Raw genomic sequence first — 5,640 nt, forward strand, 5'->3', positions numbered from 1 at the left:
GTGTGCAGCCGGCACCCTTAGGGATGGGCTTCCGACTGACCCCTCAACATTCTGGTGTCCAGCCACTGCTTTAGGATTTCTGGGGCCCAATGCTGACTCTAAGGGTTCTGCAATCCAGCCTCTATCTGCCTTTAGTGAGACCCGCACTTCCAGGATCCTACAGAGCAGCGTCTGTGTGACCGTTCTGTGGCTTCTGTAAAAACTGACGACAAGGTGGGTGGTTTAAAACAACAGGAATTCATCCTCCCCCAGTCCTGGAGACCAGACATCTGAGATCAAGGTGTTGGAGGACGGAAGTCTCTCCAAAGGCTCCAGGATAGGGTTTTTCCTGCCTTTTCCAGCTTCTGGGGGCTCCAGGCGTCCCCAGGCTCGCGGCTGCATCCCTCCCATCTCTGCCTTCATCTTCACGTGGCTTCTCCTCTATGTCTGTGTCTCTCCTCTTTTGTCTCTCATAAGGACTCTCTCAATTGGACTGGAGGCCACCCTAACCCAAGATGACCTCACCTCGAGATCCTTAACTATATATACGAAGACCCTTTTCCCACATATGGTCCTGTTCACGTGTTCTGGGGGGACACATCTTTTGAGGCCAGCATTCAACCCATTACCTGTGTATAAAATAACCCTCATTTTAGGAGATTATCAAGGTCCCATATAGACTGGCACAGACAGCAGCCATGTGGGTGCGGGTCTGGGGAGAATGAGGACCCTGGAATCACCTGGAAAGGATCAAGGCCTGGTACCATTAGGTGAGCTCTTCCACCACGGGGCCCGTGGAAACAGCCACTCCATTCTGTCCGTGGAAAGGGACCCAGCGCCGAGTCCAGAAGTGGCTATGTTGCACAGCTGGCTCTTCTGGGATTTCATCATCAATAGCATCATGTAACCAGTAACTATGGGCTTGGAGGAGTCACTCTCTGGCACATGATGACAGCACTGTCACTTCAGGCTCATCAAGCCTAGAATAGGAATGTTTGAAAGAGAAGAGTTTGGGAGATTGCAAAGCTTGGTTGTCAAGGAAACTGAGCAGGTTTGTCAAGGTTGTCAAGGAAACTTCTCCTTTAAACTGAACGCAGGGCTGGGAGAGCTGAACTCCAGGGATCTTTTAAAGGGGCTGCTCTGAAGCACCATCACCTGAGTGGTGGTCTCAGCGTGAGTTGGGGTTTGAGAAAAGTGTGATGAGATTAAGCCTGACTTTCTGTGACAGCTGGGGAGGGGTTTGTAAAGCACCTTGGCTTTTAAGGCAAAGGTTTGTTGCTGGAACAAAGTGTTTTCCAAATATGGGCCGAAGCTCAAGATGTCTTTGTCCCTTTCATGTGAGAGTCCAGGGCAGGTGGGTGTCAGGTCCCAGGCTCTGTCCCCCTTGTTTCTCCTCCCTGCTTCCAGGTGAGGGCTCCAACCAACAGGGTGGGGTGACCAGGTGGGCATCATGCCCTCCGTCCTAGGATGCAGGCTGGACAAGGCCCTCACCACCTCCACCTCTCCCCCTTGGTAACATGAGACACTGTGCCCCAGCTGTAAGGTGCAGGTTAGCCGTGAACAGGTAAAAGGGAAATGGGTTCTGATGGGTCGCTGAGCGGCTCTGCTGTGAGGGTCGCCCGGGTGCTAGCCCACAGACTCTGGGTCCTGTGAAGCTTCGATGCTCTATGGTTCTGGAAATCCTATAGGAGACGGTCCACAGCAGGTGAAGCTAATGCCCTCAGTGTAGATGGTGAAGCCAAAGATCCGCAGTTCAGACTGAAGGTGCCGATGTACATACAGGACAAGAACATCTCGTGTGAATGTAGATCAGGCACGTTTAATGTGAATGCAGTCGTGTTATGCCTAAAATCTTCTATCTTGTGCCTCCTCAGGGACCCCCTCCTCAGTTCCTGAGGCTCCTGTAACTCACGCTCTGTCCAATCTGAGCCCTGAGTTACCCTGTGTGTTAGTCATCATTCAATTCCTGGTCCAGAGAGGGACACACCCTTACAAATGGAGATATCCTTAACAAATGTAAATTTACTTCATAAAAGGACATTTTCTACTTGGTTTTCAAAGATTTCCCTGGGTCTGCTGTTTTTTAAATTAATCATTCCAAAATCATCCTTTTGTCAAAGGGACATATATTGGCGTGGTGTGTTCTGCTCCCCTTGACATGCTTGTGCCATAATTTGCTTATGAATTCATCTACAGAAGGACATCCTGATATCCTTACGTTTTTAGCCATTATGAATAGAGCTGCTGTGCATAACTTGATGCTAGTTCTGTTGTATGAGCTGTTTGTATATTTTGGAAATTAAGCCCTTGTAGTTTGCATCATTTGCAAATATTTGTTCCCATTCCATAGGTTATCTTTTCATTTTCTTTATGGTTTCCTTTGTTATGCAAAAGCTTATAAGTTTGTATAGGTCTCATCTGTTTATTTTTGCTTTTATTTCCATTGCCTTGGAAGAATGATCTACAAAAACATTGGTGCAACTTATGTCAGAGAATGTTTTGCCTATGTTGTCTTCTACAGGTTTTATGGTGTCGTGTGTTATATTTAACTCTTTCAGCCATTTTGAGCTTATTTCTGTGCATGGTGTGAGGGTGTGTTCTAACGTCAATGGTTTACCTGTGGCTGTCCAACATTCCCAGCACCACATGCTGAAGAGACTGTCTTTTTTCCCATTGTATATTCTTGCCTCCTTTGTCGAAGATTAATTGGCCACTGGTGTGTGGGTTTATTTCTGGGCTCTCTAGTCTGTTTCATTGATCCATGTCTGTTTTTGTGCCAATACCATGATGTTTTGATTACTGTAGCTTTGTAGTATTCTCTGAAGTCTGGAAGCATTATGTCTCCTGCTTTGTTCTTTTTCCTCAGGATTGCTTTGCCAATTCTGGGTTGTTTACGGTTCCATATAAATTTTAGGATTCTTTGTTCTAGTTCTGTGAAAAATATCATGGGTAATTTGATAGAGATGGCATTAAATCTGTAGATTGCTTTGGGTACAATGGCCTTTTTAATAATATTTCTTCCAAGACCATAGGATATCTTTCCATTTCTTTGAATCCTCTTCACTTTCCTTTATTAATGTTTTATAGTTCTCAGCTTATAAGCCTTTCACAACCTTGGTCAGGTTTATTCCCAAGTATTTTAGTTTTTTGGATGCAGTTTTAAAAGGGATTGTTTTTTTTCCCATTCCCTTTCTGGTATTTCATTGTTAATGTAAAGACATGCAACCAATTACTGTATTTTAATCTTGTATCCTGCTACCTTGCTGAATCTGTTTATCAGTTCTAGTAGTTTGTGTGTGGAGTCTTTAGGTTCTATATATTGTATCATGTCATCTGCATATAATGAAAATTTTACCTCTTCCCTTCCAGTTTGGATACATTTTCTTTCTTTTTCTTGTCTGATTGCTGTGGCTAGACTTCCAATATTATGGTGAATAGAAATGGTGAGACTGGGCATCCTTATCTCGTTCCAGATTTTAGTGATAAGGCTAAGTGCTTTTCACCATTAAGTATCATATTGGCTGTGGGTCAGTCATAAATAGCTTTTAGTATATGAGATATGTTCCCTCTATACCCACTTTCATAAGACTTTTTATCATGAATGGATGTTGAAATTTATCAAATGCTTTTTCTGAATCTATTGAGATGATCATGTCATTTCTGTCTTTTTTGTTGTTATGTGGTGTATCACATTGATTGATGTGCATATGTTGAAACATCCTTGTGAACCTAGGATAAATTCAACACGTTCATGGTGTATGATCTTTTTTATGTATTGTTGGGTTCGGTTTGCCAACATTTTGTTGAGAATTTTAGGTTCTATATTCATCAAAGGTATTGGCCTGTCATTTTCTTTTTTGGTGATGTCTTTGTCTGGTTTTGGTATCAGCGTGATAGGGCCTTCATAGAATGTCTTCGGGAGGCTTCCTTTCTCTTCGATCTTTTGGAAGACTGTCAGAAGCAGTATGTGGTGACCAGAGCTTGCACTGGATGTTGAACGGGGCCTCCTCTTTGCTCTGTGGTTGACACAGCCCTCTCGGGGGCAGGGTCTGCTCCCTAGTTATTGGAATAGAAGCCCCCAGGTGTGTTTCTGTGCTGGATTAGAGAGCATAATGAGGTAGGCTGGATTGGAGCATTCCCAGTGGGAGGGGAGTCACTGAGCATTCCTCTGCTGGAGCTGTCCACCAGGAAGTGTGCTCTGCCTTGTCACCTGTCACCCACAGTGTGAGCTCACAAAGTACACTGTTGTTGGCACTGCCCTCAGCCCCGCCTCAACTGTGGGAACACAGGCAATCAGCCCTGGTGTCCCTTAGGCACAGTGTTCACAAAGCCACCAGCGCAGATCCGTAGGTGCTGATCCACTGATGTCAGGTTCCAGGACCACAGTAGTCCCACACATGGACCCACCGTGGCAGCTATGGAAGCAGACTAGACCCCAGCCCAGCCTTCATGTGCCCGTGCCCATGAAGCCCACAGCTACTAAGGCTGGACCCGTCCCAGCCACGGGAGTGCCCACTGTCCACTCGGATGTCCCACAGGCACTGAGTTTATAAAGCCAGTGGCAGTGGCATAAATCTGCAAATTGCACAGCCATGGGGAGAGGGCTCAGGTATCAGCCCTGCTTCCTAAGTCAGGCAGTACCTGGGGATCCACTCTGATTTCACCCCCACCTCCACGTGTGGGCAACCTGCTGGTGCTTGTGTGCTCCCAGAGGTCATCGTAGAGGGGGCACCAAGAAAGAGGCTGCTATGGTGGCCCTGCCCCTCCCTTCACCTGCCCCTCCACAATGATGTTTTGCTTCTATGGCCAGCCTGGTCTTCTTCCGCATACACCCCGGGTTGGGCACATACCACACTCCAGCCCCTTTGGGCTGTCTGTGTGTGGCCAAACCCAGTCCAATCCCCTGGTCTGTCCTCTGAAGCCCACGTTTCAGCACCCAAAACCCACACACTCCAGCAGGCACACATCTTGGGCTGAGGACTGCAGCGAGGGAGCACAGGTCCTCTGTGCAGGCCTCTGTTTTGTCTGCTGCAAACTGACTGCTGCGCTCTCCTCCAAGCCTCTGCAGCTCTGTTTCTGTCCCAGTGCACGTCCCCACTGGTGAAGGGGCTTCCCAGGGTGAGGGAAACTGTCCGCTTTCACAGCTCCCTCCCAGGAGGGAGCTTCTTCTTCTTCTTCTTTTCTTTCATCCTATCTCATTACGTGGAGATCTTTCTTGCACGTCTGGATGTCTGCAATCTTCTGCTGGCATTCAGTAGGTATTCTGTGAGGATTGTTCCACATGTATGTATTTTTGATGTATTTGTGAGAGGGGGTGAACATCACGTCCTTCTGTTCTGCCATCTTGATTCAACCTCTATATGATTTGTTTGCCTTTTTTCTTCTATTTCAGGAAATCAAATTATCAATGCCTGAAGGAGACTGACCAGAGGCCCAAGGACACAGGAAATATCAAAGTCATTACACAAACAGCCCCACAGAACCCCTAAAGCCCAGATCCTGAAGAAGCAAAAGAGGAGATAAACTGCCTCAAAAGGGATATTAGTCATGTATACTCCCTGCAAGAGTACATCAAAGGGCTTTTTTCCACCGATGATGACAAGAGATGCTACAAAGGCACTTTTTCAATATAATGGAGAACAAAACCGATTATATTGGCAC

This window comes from Eubalaena glacialis, chromosome 1, assembly GCF_028564815.1.
Source record: "Eubalaena glacialis isolate mEubGla1 chromosome 1, mEubGla1.1.hap2.+ XY, whole genome shotgun sequence".
NCBI classification, from domain to species: Eukaryota; Metazoa; Chordata; class Mammalia; order Artiodactyla; family Balaenidae; genus Eubalaena; species Eubalaena glacialis.